This window comes from Macrobrachium rosenbergii, chromosome 7, assembly GCF_040412425.1.
Source record: "Macrobrachium rosenbergii isolate ZJJX-2024 chromosome 7, ASM4041242v1, whole genome shotgun sequence".
NCBI classification, from domain to species: domain Eukaryota; kingdom Metazoa; phylum Arthropoda; class Malacostraca; order Decapoda; family Palaemonidae; genus Macrobrachium; species Macrobrachium rosenbergii.
The window spans coordinates 39,377,071-39,395,453 of record NC_089747.1 but is presented as its reverse complement, the minus strand read 5'-3'; the positions used below and the strand labels follow the sequence as shown (position 1 = coordinate 39,395,453).

Below are 18,383 nucleotides of genomic sequence, written 5' to 3'. Positions count from 1 at the left end.
TAGTTCATTCTGCTACTCGGATCTTTTCAGAATGAGAGGACTGTTTTAAAGGGTGAAGATTTCATGATTACTGAAGGCATGCATGCTTTTCTTAATAGCCTATTATGACCGACGAGAAAGTTGTTTTTGCTAGACTGTAATCAGAACTCCTATAAGTAACCTGTGAATGGAGTGCATAAAATATACTCAAGTCAAAATATTAAATAAACAAAGGTATTATAAAAACAAAAAGATTCATTGTCACAAAGATTCCTTCACTTATCGCCAGACTCCAGACTACAGTTAATAAGTTAGTAGATGAGCAATAACTTGAATGTTTTACTCAACATAACAGGTCTTTTCACCCTCCTCAAACGACCCTGACTGAGGAAAGATTTTCAGCTGACAAAAGTAAAATTTCTGTTGGTTAAAATTGGTTATAGGTGAATCTCACTGCAGCAAGACTGTGTTAGTGAAACTTATCGCTGTCTCATACTTGTGTGGTACCTTTGCAGCATTTAATGGGAGCAATGTGCAAAATAATATTAGGTTTTGTAGATTAAAATTTTGCTCTTGGTTGTAATATCTATATTGTGTAGATTTTAATCTTAATTCTGTTTTCTATTTTTTTTTTTACTTGGGATGTCATGTTCATGTGGTGTTTTGAAATATCTAACCATGTAATAAAATGTTCCATATTTCTGATGTTTCGGGCTGTGATGTTTAGCTTTTCTGTCCGTGATTAAAAAAAATGCTGCATAAACCTACAGCAAGCACTATCAGAATCTTAAAATACTGCAGCCTCTGTGCCCTCGTCAATTTGCGTGCGTTGAGACACTGTTGGCCAAGAAAATGTCTATGAAAACTGCTGGGCAGTTTATACTTTGTGTTACTTGGGAATCTGCTGAAGTTTTTCAATTTTCTGGTGTGCCAACTTTAGGAAAGCTCATTAAATGATAAAATCGATGTACTTAAAGGAGACATAAAGTATTTTTAAAATAAATGAACCAAAAACATTACAGTAATCATTATAGTGTATTGTCCAAAGCCACGGTACTTTAATGCATTGAGACGATTGAATGCACTCGACACGCCAACCAAAATAAAACCTTCATGAAAGCTGTTCATGAAAGTTTGCTAGTTGAAGCTGAGGTGTGTCTTACTTGCTGGGAAATACAATAAGCATGAAAAATGTGGATATCAAATGAGCCACCGATGGACAATACAGTCATGTTGGTGTCTAAACTTTGCAGTGATAGAGCACTATATGCACAGTACTGGCTTTTGGTTAAACAAAAAAATTCATGACCTTGAAGATGGTTCCAAATCATCTTGAATGTCCAAATAATATTCAGGTCACAAAGACACTTTCATTTCATGTCTTTTTTACTTAGAAAGTGTACTAAGATTTAGATCTTGAAGTATATCTTGATTTTCTCAGTAGACCAACATTCTTTAAGTACTATGAACTCCTAGACAAAAGCAAAGAATGGCCTCAGGTGTCTAGAAAGTAAGTTTGTTATGAAATCTTAAAAGCTACTGAGAACAGCAAAAAGATTTACAAAACACGGGTCCATGAAGGCTTATTTTACAAAAAAATATGCTTTAGATACTTTTAACTCTAAGGCATAAGCAAAGAATGGCCTCAGGTGTCAAAAAAGTAAGTTTGTTATGAAATCTTAAAAGCTATTGAGAACAGCAGAAGAGATACTACAAAACACAGGTCCTTGCAGGTTGATTTTACAGAAACTCTTTAAAATAGTACAGTACGTGTCTTGGTGTTACTAACTTCTTTCTCATCTTTTCAGGATGGTGTCTAAAGCTGGCACAATTAAATGAGACTAGTTGGATGGGTACCAACCTCACTTTGGAATTCCTCATGGATCAACTATTAAAGAAGAATGACTCTTAAGAAGAATGTTCAGTCCAAGGGGAATGTTCACTCTTAAGAAAAATGTTGACACAAGTTACTAAAATGTTTATGTAAGTTTAAACTTTCTCACAGGTAATTCACTAAGTTTCAAGATACAAGGTATTCACCCAAGTTCCCTAATCAGATCAACATTAGTGCAAAGGCATAACATTTCAGGATACTTAGTTTTTACTGAGAAATTGTAGCAGTTCAGTATCAGCTGTCAGGTAGGTCAGGATGTTTCATGCTACGTGGTATTTTATAGAAAATTTCTTATCAGCTTAATGTTATTTATATGTTCATGGATTTTGACAATTTCATGTTGAGAAGTCTGGTATATGTAAGGATCATCTTTCATTAATTTAGCTAAAATCACTTGTCGGGTAATTGGCATTTTTTTTTAGCATCCAAATCCACCTAGAACACTTAAATTTAGTTTTGATTTTTATCATTCAGTTTTTCATTGTTCAGTGCACACTTGCCTGGGTACTAAGGTTATGGAGAGTAATATTACATTATCTTAATGTCCAGTCATTTTACTGAAGTTCATAAGATTTGATTAGAAAGAAAGGCTTCATTGATATCTTGGAATGTCTTCACGGTAGTTAGAATGGTTAGGAATGGTTTTGTGGAAAAAAGTTAAGTATACCTTAGTTTAACCAGACCACTGAGCTGATTAACATCTCTCCTAGGGCTGGCCTGAAGGATTAGACTTATTTTATGTGGCTGAGAACCAATTGGTTACCTAGCAACGGGACCTACAGCTTATTGTGGAATCCGAACCACATTATACCCAGAAATGCATTTCTATCGCCAGAAATAAATTCCTCTAATTCTTTGTTGGCCGGCCGGAGACTTGAACTCGGGCCTAGCAGCGTGCTAACCGAGAACTTTACCAACTCGTCCAAGGTTTTGTGGAATAAGACCTGTGAGGTATAAACCTTCGTAGTTGGTTTCACTTAATTATTCCAGTTAATTTAGAATTGAATTCTTAATAGTTACTAGGGTTTCATCTTTTTAATATTACGTAAGCATTGGTCCTTACTCTTTTGAAAACTTTGGTTGAGTACAGTTTTTGTTTAATATAGGAGGATATCACAGTCTTAAATGTATACATGTTTACATTGTAGGACAAGAGATATTTCAGAATTTAGTACATTGGTTTTTATGTCAATTTTGTTAAAAGGAGAATTTACCATTACAGTGTACCCTCGCCTACTTGTGGTTCTGGATTTGCGGCTTCGCCTAATTGCATATTTTTCTGTGGAACATATATACTCTACACATTATTCGTGGAAAATTTGTCTATTCGCAGCATTTTTCATAGAGAAATATTCACTAACTACTGTATTTTCATATCATTTTCGTGACTAAATGCACTTTTTGTGGTAAAACTATTAAAATACTCAGGTATAAGCATTTTTAGAGGGTTTTTTGGTGCTTGAACTATCAAAATAGGCAGTTCTAAGCATTCTTAGAGGGGTGTCAGGTATTTGCGGATTTTAGCCATTTGGTTGGGGGGTGGGGTTGTGGTTCAGATCCCCAGTGAATAGTGGGGGTCGACTGTATTGTCAAGCAATTAAATGATACTTTTCATAAATATGTATGAAGTTTGCCATGAAAATAATGCATCTTGCTTAACAATGAACATAAATTCATTAAAAGTTTATATCATTAGCGCTTATGAGTATCAAAACAGGTGCATTATTCTTATGGTATCTGCATATTTCAAGGTACTCCTGGTTTGTGAAGGTTCCAAATTGAAAGTGTTAATGTTAGAATAATTATGTATTGTTGAAAGTATTGTAGATACATAATTTAATAAGAAAACTCTAATTTAGTTTACTGTAAGGGGAGTGTAGGCCTGCTTACAATGGTATTTAATGAATTAGCCCTCACTGAATGTACGCATTACTTCTAGGGCAGTTCGATTCTTACGAAAGTGGTATTTTAGGTAAATGAATCTATAAGTAAGCTCAAATTCAAATTCACTTTAAAGCATGTTAGATATTGTTATTATCATAGCTCCATGAATAATCTCAAATGTGCTCTTTTTGGTATATAATTGAATAAACTCAGTTATGGGTTTATTTCATAATGTGTCATCGTTAGGTAGACTTTCCTGAAGGACTCAAATTGGCTTTGAGAATTAGTCAATAGAGTTTTGCACTAGACCACTAAATATTTTATACTTTTTTTTTTTTGCAAAAGGGAAATTTATTTCACAGTGGACCTCTAAGCCACTTGGGTAGTATTTATATAATTAACTGTTTTTAACGAGCAAGTCACAGGCATCTTGTACCTTTCAAGGTTCCTACAGAGGAGTTGAATTTCCACGGGAGATGTACGTTAGAGTTGATGTTGAATAGGATAGTGGAAGAGACTGAAGGGTTGGGAAATAAATGGAAGATATAATAGACTGAAGATTATTCTTGTAGTTATACACACCGTAAGAATGACTAAGTGGAAAGCCATGTCAGTACATAACCATATAAATTGTAGGTCATTTCACCCACCAGTGTACTTTTCAGATAGTTGTCTGGAGTGAACTCCTACAAAAATCTTTTGTCTCAGCTTAGGACCGAAATCAATTCAGACAGTGGTAGTCTTACATTTTAACAAGATATATATCAGATGCTGGTGACTGTTAATGTGAATGGCTTGAGAAATTGACAGTTATTATTTCAAATTTATAAATTTTGTAAAGTTTAGAACACCTGATGTGACTGAATCTTGAAATATTTAATTCTTTTTGTAGGCCAAGGTATAAATCTTGTTTTTTTTTTTTTTGAGTGTAAACATGTTTCAGACAATTCGTGTTGAATTTTATTAATGTGATCAAACCAGGGTTCACTTCTATTATTTCAAATTTATAAATTTTGTAAAATTTAGAACACCTTAAGTTACAGCATCTTGAAATATTGAATTTTTTTCTTTAAATTAGGGTTTTTTAGTGTAAACATGTTTCATACAATTCACACTGAATTTCAGGACTGTAATATGATCAAATCAAGATTCATTCAGCTGTTATTGTTATAAATTTAACTTTAAAATTTGAATAATGGGAAAATTTTGTAAAACCAAAATGTACATTAATTTGGTTATTGAAAGACTTCTGTATTTCAGCTTATTCTGCTCAGATCTCATCCAGTCATGACCTTTGTTTGGCTAGAAAAGATAACTAGTAGCCTTGGTTAGTTCTTAGCTCAACAAAGAAAGCATGAAGGCAATTAAAAAAAAAAAACTCTAGGGGTATTAAAATGATGAAAGAAAAGAATGACCATATCCACTGCCTTCTTGTTGTGGTATACTATGTGGACATTAGATTTAGATGTAAAGTTTGATAACTTGAATTTTGGGACATGTCACCATGTAGATTGTTTTAATTAGCTAACTTTTGCAGAAATCTACAGTTATTGCAGAGTTATTATCCATAGAAACAAGATTTGAAATGAGGTATTTTTTTAAAAATTTAAATAATATAGACTTCATTCTTCCTCTCGCCCTTCCGTTGTTAATCGATTTCCCTTTCTGTGAACTTGCAACCACACGCTACTATACATTCAAAGTCATTTCTTCAATCTCCTGTAAAAGCTGTTATACATAAACATCTTGCAGACTTACAGCACAGCTTGGAAGCCACAGAATTGCACATTTCTTACTTTGTGACCTAGGATCATTGCAGATGTTTTGTCAACAGAAAACCTGTACTTTCATAGTGTTAAGAAATCCAGATGTTTTGTTGTTGAAAGCTCTCTCTCTCTCTCTCTCTCTCTCTCTCTCTCTCTCTCTCTCTCTCTCTCTCTCTCTCTCTCTCTCTCTCTCTCTCTCTTTTTGTTCACTGAGTAGTTCTAAAGTTTTTATGCTTTATCAAAGTATTAATATAGTTCTAAGCTGATTCTTATACACCTTCCACGCTTTGAAACATCATTGCACACTTGACACACTTTTCTGGAGCAGTCTTGCACACTTGATATTGCTGAAACCCCTCTATGCACACTTTACACCTTCAGGGTGCTTTTGCCCTTACTTCCAGGCACAGGGATTAAGTACCTCACTCTTAAACATTCTCACACTTCTAAACATGTTCTCGTTCAACACTTTTGTGGGGTCTCATTTGTTCCATGATCACAAAAATGGGTGTAAAATTATTTGCGTTTGTCACCAAATCCGTAAGTGAATTGTACGGTTTTGACCTGTGAATTTTTTAGCATTTTGTGTTTTGTGTCAGGATTCAAGTTTTCAGTTTCATGTTTTCATGAATGTTAGAGATTACGGTCGTAAATTTTGGGCAGTTCACGTTTTAGTTTGTTTAGATGATGGGGCATTTTATTTTTCAGTGCTTAAGACAAAGTGAAAACTGGATGAGTGTCTGTGAACACTGAAGCACAAACTTGAATTGTAAGATTTATTCTTTGTTATTAAGAGGATATTAATGGACGTAAGCTGAAGTATAGAAGTCCACACACATAGAGAACTGGAAAGAAAATAAAGGACTCCTTCGGGTCAGCATTGCAGTGGTCCGTGGAGGGACTCTCTTAGCAGGAGGTATTATAGACCAGTCAGATATCAGCTTCAAAGCCAACTTGAAGAAGGGCCGTTTTCTAAGCTGGTAGCCGATTGCCGAGATGGGATGTCCCTTGAATGCTTCTCTTGTGCTTTCCCAGATGTATTCTTATTTTCTCTGTCTGCCGAAGAATGTGAGACAATTTCAAATGTAAAGGAATACCATAAGTTACAGGGGGGGTTCATAGAGGTTTGGGTAATGTTAATACTGAGGCAAGCCTCAGTTAACTTTAAACTTATGGCTGTATTTGTACTTGGGCAAATGCAAACTGAACATGTTTTTAAAGACCTTGTAGATGTTTATTGCTAGAATTTTATATCAAAGGATGGATTATGGCCAAGGAATCTTGTTCACTTTATCTATGAATAATTATGAAAATCTGCTATTTTCATACATGTTGATATTCCATTTTTAATTTCTTTGAGATTTCACACAAGAATCTCATCTGTGTCTTGTTACAGAATTTGTCTCTAGTAATTTACTCTTGTAGAAAACGAGGAACATTAAGCAAAAGACATTGTTGCAATGGGTACATTGTCAAGTGTGTTAGGCATTGTTTTATTGGCTTTCAAGCAATAGAATTCTTACGTTAGAGCTGTATGGATAAATCTTCTTGTAAATATTTTTGGATACGGTTATATCATTTGTCATCACAGATATTTATTTTGAAGATTGGCTTATTTTTGGTATAGATAACTAGCCAAAATTACTTTGCGCAGTTAGATGTAAAAGTACTTTTTATGAATGACTTCAAATGATTCTGTTTTTAAGAAAAATGATTCAAGTGAATTTTTTTTCCTCTTAATTGTCATATTTTACTTCAGAACTGACCAGATTCTGTTATTTAAATTGCTGTTTTCTGGCCAAGTTTACGTAAACTTGGTGGTATGGAAAATTCTGAATTGTAGAGCATTGGGTACCATGATTACAAAGCTTATTTTCTTAGGCAGAATTTGACAATTTGATGTTTGATTTTATTTGATTTGCTGGGTTTTAAAACTATTGATAAGTATATTACTGTATAGATGTCTTGAAAGGTATAAATCAAGCGTATCAACATTTTTAGAAGTTAAGAGTTATCCCTTTGGTCTAATATATGACAATACTTTTAATGATCTTTCGGACACACACCGTCTTCGCAAAAGGGGGTACCAGCTTGGGGCGTAAACTCCTTCTTGTCTGGGGCTGACACTGCATTCGTATACTTGAAATAAAGGAGGGACAAATACCACTCTGGTCATGTTTTAGACAATGACACCTTACAAGTGATATATCATCAGTAATTAAAGAAATGGGGTTTTACAAAATCTTGGAGGAGTGTAGTTGGCTGTGTTTGTCACAGAATAGATAACCATATTTGACAGGCCTGCCGAGATGATAGAATACTGAAAGGCATTAGGGGAGTTCCATGGTTTTGTGAATCATCTGGGTGTCACTGAAGGCAAAAGTTCATTTAGCAGGAGGGGGAGGGGTAGGGTTACTGTGCCCAAACCCTGTAGAGCCAGTGATGGATAACTGACAAGTACTTAAGTACAAAAAAGTATATTTTTAATGCAGTAGTCAATACTGAGTATCTCCAAGCTTCCCAAAAACCACAACCAGGTTTAAAAGGCAGCTGACCAACAAAGGCTACCTATTAATTCAGGACATAATATCCCTTGCACAAATCAGAGGAGTTGGTGCTCTGCAATAATCGTAGTTAATCTCCGCACCATGAAGATAAGCCTAAGCAAATACAAGATTACCTTGCTGCTGAGTGACTTCAATATCTTATCAAAGAGGTTTTTCAAGTTTAAAGTTGTAGCCATTGCTCACATGTCCATGGCTTACCTTCCATTAAGGATGGAAATTAGCATGAAAGTCCATAACCAAGAACCTAATGAAAAGGACTTTACGTTCCTACTCTTTGGAAACTCCGGTTTCCTAATAACTGAACACACAACCTTTATATCAGGTTTAATCCTTTTAAGTGCAGTTCCAACAATCCTTACAGATAGTACTGTACCCTAGTGACTCCAGACTAGGAACAGATACTGCTGTATACAGGTAAAGGCCTAGCCCAAAACTGTACTTAGCCCAAAATCAGACAAAGATAATTGCCTTTTCTTTACCAAAGCCTACCTTATCTGACTAAGATTGCAGCTTTCTCACTCCTTAGCTGTGTCTAAGGCTACTGTAAAGTTAAAATAGAAACTTCCTCACAAGGAGTTTGTTCAAAATGGTTCATAGGTCGACAAAATCATGAACTGAAGAACCACGTACAGATTTCAAGGTAAAGTACCTGGCAGAGACCTGGGAAACTCCACTTTAACACCTTGAAAAACATCTTGATGTCTTTGTCCTCAGACAAGCCTGTAGCCCAAGCCAACATGGTCCTTTAAACTACCAGACGTGAGTTTAGGAAGATTGTTAGTTTATGCTTTCATATTTCATGAAGTGTGTTAAATTGAAATGCTTTTAGGTTTCAAGATGATTCTCCCTCTATTTTTTTCTCAAGGGAAGAGTGTTGTTATATGATAACTCTGACATTATAATGTCTGTTATCAGTACTGAATTTAGAGTTTTAGTTTATGGTACTTTCACGTTTCATGAAAGGTGTTAATCTGAAACACTTTGAGGTTTCAAGAAGTTTCAGTTGATATTTTTCCACACAGGAAAGTTTGTTGTTATATGATACTTTTGACATTATAGTGTCTCTTGCATTGATTCATTTGGCCTTTTGCATAATAAACTTTCCTTTGGAAAGTCTTTTTTCAGTTTCTTTACGCTCAGGAAATATGTTGCTTTGTAATAGTTTTGTGGTTTGAACATTTTTAGTGTATGATGTGCTCTTGTAAGAGATACTGTGAGTAAGTTCATGATGTTCTCTTTCAAGAGAGTCTGTTACTCTTTGAACAGAGTCTGTGACTCTTTGAACAGAGTCTGTGAATCCTTTAAGAGAGTCTGCGAGTTCGTGACATTCTCTTAAAAGAGAGCCTGTGACTCAAAGGAGAGTCTGTGACTCTTATAAGAAAGTCTGTGACTCTTGTAAGAGAGTCTGTGATTGAGTTCGTGATGTCCTCTGAAAGATTTAAGTGTAAGTTGATTTGTACTTACTGACAGTGCATGATTGCTTTTGCCTTCCAAGAAATGTATTGGTCTGCTACAATATTATCAACAGAATGTGTCTTATATTTGATGCTTTTGTATTCAAGTTGTCTGAATTTGTGAGATTTTGCTTAGAAAGTATATTAGTTGATGGTCCATTTCTTTACTGGAAAGTTTCTTTGCACAGTTTTTGTCTAGATAGTCTGTTAGTTTGTGCATTTTTCCCAGACAGTTTGTTAGTTTGTGTAGTTTTTGCCAGAAAATGTATAGAAACATTTGTGTTTTTTCATTTAGTACTAGCCTGTGTTATTCTAGAAAGTGTGTTAGTTTGAGCATTTTTTTTCTAGAAAGTTTGTAAATTTGTGGAGTTTATGCTAGAGAGTGTATAGAAAGTGTGTGTGTTTTTATTTTTTCAGTTAGTGTTTATTAGTCTGCATTATTCTTATTAAAAATTCCATTAATTACATTTTGGCTTAGAATGTCTTGTAGCTTGAGTTTAATTTACAACATCTTTTCTTGCAAGTCCAAATTTGTGACAGTTTGTTTACAAAGTTTTTTGATATAAAAGTTCCTTTGCCTCCAGAGAGTATCAGCACAAAAGAGTTTGTTTTTTGTATAGAAACTGTGTTAATCTGGGAGTATTTTTTTATCCATTAAGTGTGTTCGGAATGGTTATGTCTAGGAAGTGTTGTGGTTTAAAACTTCTCTTTCCTGAACAGATTATCTGCACAGAAGAGTCGGATCTTTTGTAGATAGTGACCCCAAGGGTTTTGAGGGGTCGTTATCTAGGACTAATATTTCTGGGGAGTCATTATCTTTATGATATTTACAGTCTTTTGTTTACGTTTTTACACTAATCCCCAACGGGGCTGTTCTAAACACGCCGCAAAGGTGGATACATATCGTATTAAAACCCATGGGGGCCACTATCTAGGAAAGATCCGTTTTTCGTTTTCATATAGTAAGTGTTAATTTGGGAGCATTTTTTTTTTTTTTTTTATCAGTGGATTGTGTTTGGGAGAATTTTTTGTTTTACCAAAAAAGGGTGTCAGTTTTGAAGTTTTTTTCTAGCAAAAAAATTTTTTTTAATGTAGAATGTTTTAGTTTTGGAGAAGTTATATAGAAATTTTGTTGTCTTAAGGGAGCCTTTTTTTTCTTGGAGATTCTGTTGTTTTGCTGTTTTTTTTTGGGGGGGAGGGTTATTGAGACTTGGTTTTTCTACCTAGAAAAAAGTCAGTTCATGAGGTTTTCCCTTGGAAGTATTTTAGGGTTTGTCTACAAAAGTTTGTAGGCTAAAGAGAGTATTCTGCCTAGAAAGAGTTTTCCGCTTGGAAAAATGCCAGTTTGAAAGAGTGATTTGGCTTAAACCTGTGTCAGTTTGTGAGTTTTGTTCATAGATCAGCTTGGGTGATTTTTGTACCTAAAAATTACAGTAGTCAGTTTGGGAGTGTATTTCAACCCAGAAAATATGTCAGTTAAGGAGACCATTTTTTGACAAGAACATAGGGTTAGTATTCTCTTAAAAAAGTATTGCCCAGATTTAGTTCAGAGGAACAAGCATTATTGTTTTCAAGATGGTGACCAGAAAACCAGCATAAATTTAAGGGAAACCTGAGTTTTATCAGCAGTTTGGTGTTAGCTCCCCAAAGGCAAGTCTTGAGGTATAATGCCTGAATTAAAAGCAGTAAATTTTGCTGGTACTTTTTTCCTATCCAGGACTTCAGTTATCATACAGTGGAAAATCCCTTGTAATGGTCACTGTCAGAAGCCAATGTTCAACATTGTTTAGCCTTGTTGTGGTGATATGTGCAATGCCACAATTTATAGTGTCTTGTATTGAGCTTAAGAAACAGACATTTTAGTTTGCTATGGTTAGTTATATGAGATTGTAGTCTTCGTAGACGTCACATTTTCAGTTTCGGCATAAAACTTCGATTTTTACAATTGTGACCCTGTTGTGATAAGCAAAACAAACTGATATTTGTCTTTGGTGAGCAGTGTGAAAAAATTCTAAGTCTTGCGACCCTGTTCTGCTGATCAGAGCAGAACTGCAGTTTTCAGAGTTTTGTGAAACCTTGAATGTGAAAGATCTGAGGTGATATTCCAACTCCAAAACACCAGAAGGAATGCCCCAACCGGTATTGGTCATTCTTCTCTAATTCCCTGGTAATGGGATGACTTTGTAAGGCACTATTACACAGAACCTAAACTGGCCTGGTGGTCCACGTGTACGGTGAAGGCTGACGTTAGTCCGACCTGCTGTCCTGCTGGGGGAGGAAGGACTCAGGGCAGGAGGACAGTAGCTTTGCACGTCTCTGACCATTTACCCGACTCAATCACTTATATTGAATGGTGTCACTAGGCCTATAAGACGAGTTATATAAGGTATTTGGGTCACTTGTCTGCTTTTGGGGGCCTGCGTGTGTCTTGGGGTAATTAATTGCTTTTGTCATAACTAAGACTGGAGGATAACTTGTCATTTTGAATAAGATAGTTACCGGTAACTGGATTTTATTGTTTGTGAATTTCTTTTAAGTCTCTTGTTCACAAGACATCTGAAAGGATTGTAGGTGAATGTTTGTGCTTTTCAAATAAATTTTGAAGGCAGAGGTTTAGATCATTCATGAGATAAGCTTTACACTGCATCATCACAAGGTGCTTGGTATTTCAACACTGAAAATATGGTAATCTTAATTCAGTAAAAATTTTGGTATTCCAAGTAAAGTACAACTAAAATCATGAAAATTAAATTGAAGTTGATGCCTGTAATTGCATACCAGCAACAAACAAGAAGTTGCTTAAAATTAATATCAGTAAATAGCAAAAGAATTTTGAAGTCATTTGTATTTTTGGCACGTTTTTGTATTTTCCACCACATTTCACATTACATAGTTAGTACCGTTAGCAAAATTGAGATTACCCATATTCATAAGTATGGCTAGACAAATTTTATCACCATTATTAACATCGTGATGTCAAATTTGACGGCAAAATGCTGGAATATGCCAAAGGAATAGCATACGTTTAGCTTCTAAAATACGTCTTGAAGTTATCTTAGTCAACCCCTTATTGAGAGAGTAGTCTTGTTTCCATATAAATATCTCAAAGATAAGGATAAATATCCCAGCCTAGTAATATTTATGTCTTTTATCAAAATGGCTGATAGTCTGATAAGCCGATAGTCTTTTGCTTAATGTTATCCGGTTTTCTATGAGGGCGAATGGAGACCGTTTTCTGTAAGACGACGCATAAGAGATTTCCGTGGTTTCGAAATCTCAAAGAAAATGAAAACGGCATTTCGGGTATGTATGAATAACTTAGATATTCTCTTAAGCCAGCCATAGAAGAATTGGGCACACGATTTTTCGGCCATTATGCATCCCATTGGAACAAAATTCATGGGGTTAAACTCTACGGGTATCTAACGCCATGTTTGAACGACGTATTGGCCTAAGAACTAAATCAGCCATGAGAATGACGTCATCAGAGGCTGAAGTGGTAACCTTAACCCCACCTTTTTGGATTCCCCCGTAAAAACCAGTCTTCTTTTACAGTTGAAATATTACAACATTCTTCAGAGAAAATGGGAATATATCTGGGGAAAACAAGGGAGGTATATAAAGGGCTTCTCCCATCACGGCAATCAAGCTGTCAGCTTAGAAAACAGCTCTTTTGAGTCGGCTTCAAGATGACCGACTGGTTGACAATACCTCCTGATAAGGAGAATCCATTTTCGGGCGATTGCAATGCTGGCTTTAAGGGATATAATAAAATTACAATTCACAATATAACGAATTTGTATATCATTTTTGGATACGAATAAAATTACATACTGTTATTTTACTTTTTATTTCCTTATTTTATCAAACAGTTTGCATATACATATTGACATAGATATGAAGTCAACATAATGTTTATACCTTTAGATTACTTAATGGAGTACAGCACAATTTGAAATTACCCTTTACCGTAACCCACATAATTTAAAGGTGGCATTTATACTTGGCAACCTTTCTTAATGTACAAATTTTTGGAGGGCCTACATTGGATAGAAAAAGCCAAATATCTGATAAAATCTTACGGATACGAGGTGGCTTTGGGGCCCATTTTTAAATTTCTTCAAGTTGGCCATACTCGCAGCTTAATTTAGCTATACTTTAACCAATCATTCTAATGGCTTTTTTAATTCGAGAGAGAGAGAAATTTGTTATATCCTTTAGTTAGTGGGTGCTTCTCAGTGACTTGAAACAGAGAGAGAGAGAGAGAGAGAGAGAGAGAGAGAGAGAGAGAGAGAGAGAGAGAGAGAGAGAGAGAGAGAGAATACTTCTCAGAGACGGAACTGAGAGAGAAAGAGAGGGTACTTCTCAAAGACGGAACTGAGAGAGAGAGAGAGAGAGAGAGAGAGAGAGAACTGAGAGAGAGAGAGAGAGAGAGAGAGAGAGAAAGACGGAGAGAGAGAGAGAGAGAGAGAGAGAGTACTTCTCAGAGACGGAACTGAGAGAGAGAGAGAGAGAGAAAGAGAGAGAACTGAGAGAGAGAGAGAGAGGGGGGTACTTCTCAGAGACGGAACTGAGAGAGAGAGAGAGAAAGGAGGGGTGGTTAACAAAACGTACAAAAAATTTATTTAAATTTTGAAATACCAAACCACAATACAATGAAGCCACAAAATGTAAACTTGACTGATAAAACAAAGCTTTAGAATGTATGAATAAAAATGAAAAGCTTTAGAACGTATGAATAAAAATGTAAAGCTTTAAAATGTACAAATAAAAATGTAAAGCTTTAGAATGTACGAATAAAATGTAAATCTTTAACAAAGTAGCATTTCCCCCCCTATTTTGTGGCTCAAAAACTGTGGTCACAAAGCACACACATTTGATAAAGTATACAACAGTATTTATATAACATTAGTACAGCATCATTCTTACCATCATATGTATTTTAATCAATAATCCTTATGCCTTACCCCAATGCAACATTACTCAAACTTTAAATGTCCGACTTAGAAAAAAAAAAAAGTGTTGGACATTCATATCTCCGGCCTGATTTGCTGTTGTGGAATTGAACTGAATATACAATTTAGGCCAAATACCAAGCACTGGGACCTATGAGGTCATTCAGTAATACTGAAAAAAAATTGACAGCAAAAGTTTGAAAGGCGTAACAGGAGGAAAACCTCTCTCAGTTGCACTATCGATCGTTAGGAGAGGGTGGAAAGTAAGATGGAAGAAAGAGAATATGAAAGGAGGTGCAGTAAAAGTAACGAAAGGTGTTGCAGCTAGGGGCAGAAGGGACTCTGCAAAGAACCTTAATTAATGCCTGCAGTTGGTGCACTGACGTCACTAACCCCCTCTGGGAAGATTTGCCGTTGTGGGACTCGACATTTTACTACTTCGAGCATATTTCAATCCCCTTTTCTCAGTGGGGCCAAGCTAGAAAGGGTTTAGCACTGAAAACTGCCAGTTTGGCTTCAAGACAAGAAAATCAATGATGGACAATCTTTCTTCAGAGGCATCAACAGGAATGTACCAAGCAAAAATGCCTAATGAACTTGTGGTTCTTGAGAAAGTACCTGACAGAGTCCTGCATTGAGACGAGCAGAGGGTGACAAAGACTCACTGCGAAAGTGACGTGATGTCACTCCTTCATATAAAACTACACGATTTGGAGTGAGATGTTTATAGGTACAGTGTATCAAGATATTTTGAGACTTATTGTAGTCCATCAAGAAAAAACACTTAAAAATCCTTTACTGGTAATCATCATGATGACAGATGCTTCAAAGGACAGAGTCACAGGCACCTGGGAAATACTGTATGTGCAGGACCTAGTGTTATCAGCAGAGAAAGATCAAAAGGTTTGAAGAGGAAAGAAGAAGGAGTAAAATCAATGTTGGCAAAACCAAGTTTATGAATGAAACGAAAATGTCCAGTTAGGATGCCCTGGGAAAGGTTTTGTGGGGAATACAATCCCAGGAATGCCATGGGAAAGGTTTTGTGGGGAATACAATCCCATGAATCAATGACGAGAGAGAGAGAGAGAGAGAGAGAGAGAGAGAGAGAGAGAGAGAGAGAGAGAGAGAGAGAGAGAGAGAGAGAGAGAGAGAGAGATACTTGGAACAAATGAGAATTCTAGCAGAAGTTGTACAAGGAAATTGAACATGCTTAAGAACTCAATATATGTCTTAAATCCATACAATAGACCAGGCATAAAACTTCAATGATGATGATTAGAGGGTGGATAAAAGCTCGTATTGACGAAGAAACGAAGGTTCAATGAAGTCTTCTTCAACTGTACACTAAACTGATGAAACCAACCAAAAAACTGAATGAGCACAAAACTTTGTACAGGTCCCATGCAAAAGCTAGTTACTTCGGAGAGTGTGGCCGAGTCACTGGAAGAAAAACAATGGACAGGACCTAAATATATTCTCTCTTAGGAAGCAAAAACATAAAACATAGAAAGAATGAAGTTGATGAAATTAGTCAAAACTACACAGCAAATGTAATAACCACAGAAAAGTTAACGAACAGCGAGCAACGGAGAAAAAGAAGATGAAGCCACGTCTAGAAGGCGTTAACTTTTGGACAGCTGGTATAACTTCTCTGTAGTTTTCGGATGCATATACAATCCGTCTCGAAGGGGAAAGCAAGACCTTTGACAAAAATTTGGATAAAACAACAACAGCTCCTGTTGTCAGACATGGGGACTGGAAAGGTATAATGATAAAAGTCTGACTTGACCTAACATTCTTTGTAGGAGGTTAATGTACTGGAGTTTCAAACACTGGCAAAGAATATGTAGAGAATATAGAATGTCTGTCTATAGGGGAATTAATAGCATCAAAGGCATATATGTTGACAGGACAAGTATGGAACAAGGAACTTGTCTACAGAAAGACTGAATGAATAAAGAAAATTCAAAAGGGACCAATCAGAAACTCAAAAGTAAACAGCAGAATGATGTAAGCTGTACTTTTCAGAGATTCTTCCAAATGAAGAGAATGAACATAATGTGGAGGACACTGATCTGATAAAACAACCAACAAATAATGTCACCTGAACATGTTTATGGAGTTCTTAACATTCAGGTTGTTAAAAGCAACTGGAAAACCACTCAATAAAGTGGAAATAAGATAAATAATTGGAATAAACACCAAAGTCCATTACCTTGAAAGACAAGTCTCTGCAGAAAGGGGCGTTCATTTGTGAAATATAAAAATATATTAAATATATAAAGAGAAAATACATTAAAAAGTAACACAAAACCGAAGCAACGGTGTCCGGCAGTCATCGCATGAGGTGGTGTGGTGGAACTTGGAAAGGGGGTTTGTAAGATGAAGATAGGACCCCAAGATACACCTGCATTGGGAAGAATCTTGGGTGACTGAGTAGTGACGGGAAACCAGGCCCTCACTAGTCTTCTGAATGCTTTGCAGCAAGTTCTTCGTTTTTAACGTGCTTTTTTCCCATTTTTATATGGGGTAAGCACAATGCCTTCTTTTGAAGGACTTTGATTTGGCGGTGGGGTAGGCCGTACCCTCGATCGGCTGCCCTGCCTGACATCGCTTAGACCCTGGTAGCGAATGTGTACATGTATTGTACCAAATCCCCAGCTCCCTTTCTCCCAGCAGCGAGGAGAACTGGGCGGGTAGGTCGACAGTTCGAGACGTGTGAGGTGTCTGTTATGTTTTTAGATGATGTTGGAGTGGCTTTGTTTATGTGTGTATTAGTCTGTAACACCCATTTGCCTTCAGCAAACCTACCCGTTGATTACATACGTAACCCCGGGGTGTCTACACGGATAGCAAAGTGTCCGCCTTCTCTGACTGGTCGACTGCGGGGACTGAACCCTCGCCACAGGCTTCTATGAAGTCTGAGGTTGCTGCTTCTACCAACTGAGCCATCGAGGTTCCTGAATGCTTTGCAGCAAGTGCTATCTACAAACTGCTGCCGTGTGAACCTAGAGTCTGATTTATTCAAGTTCCCAGCAGAAAATGATGATGCAAAACATTGTCAAGTGATTGTTGTAGATGTATTCCAAGGAAATTAAAAAACATTGCGAGATGACTCAGCGCATGAATCAGGCTGACAGTGAAGTTGTATACTAGATCAATGCTGGAAAATCCCAAGTCGACTCGATAAAGATTTTTCAAATGTGCATTCTACTACCCTGACCATAGTCACTTCAGGAAATAGTAACATAGCGACGAAACTTGATGGAAGAGCTCACTGTAGCTTAGTGAAAATATCAGATGGAATAATCAATCATCTGAAAAAAGCATTGGATGTATTTACTTAACTGCAATATTAAGATTGATAAATTATACTAAGGTCATTTTGATTATGGGAAAACTATACTATTAAGATTGATGAATTAGGCTAAGTACTGTATTACTAATAGTTGATAAGCTGAAGTATTAAGGTTAATATTTTACACCAGACTACTAATCTAATATCATTTGTATATGTAGTTGGAGAATTTTGCCATTTTTTTTTTTTTTACTGCAGTATTAAGTTTGAAGTTAGGAAAGCTTTGAAGAACTGTAGGGTTAAGATTAGGTCAAGTTTCCGTTCTGTAGGTCAAGGTAGTAAATTAGGTTAAGGAAAGTCAGATCTATTACAGTAGTCAACTCTAAATTTGTTCCCATCATCCTGCACCAACTGCGTGAACGAAAGAGCTCCTACAGTGTACCGATGGGACTGCCCCACCTCAGAGCCTCATTACATGCAGATGACCTGTTGCTAATGTTACATTCAAGACAGAATGCCTTAGAAAAAGTCTGAAAGACAGGAGACGGGAGACGAGGAGGGAGAATTGAAAATCAAGATAAGCTAA

General features: G+C 36.2%; 1 long non-coding RNA gene across 2 annotated transcripts in view; it reads left to right on the top strand.

The window, feature by feature from the left end:
- Positions 1–2,583, top strand: part of LOC136840323 (uncharacterized) — a 34,996-nt gene extending 32,413 nt beyond the window's left edge. For both annotated transcript variants that reach the window (XR_010853590.1, XR_010853589.1), the window contains exon 6: positions 1,788–2,583. This is a non-coding gene — a long non-coding RNA (uncharacterized lncRNA). The remainder of the gene's footprint in view (positions 1–1,787) is intronic.
- Positions 2,584–18,383: the final 15,800 nt, after the last annotated feature.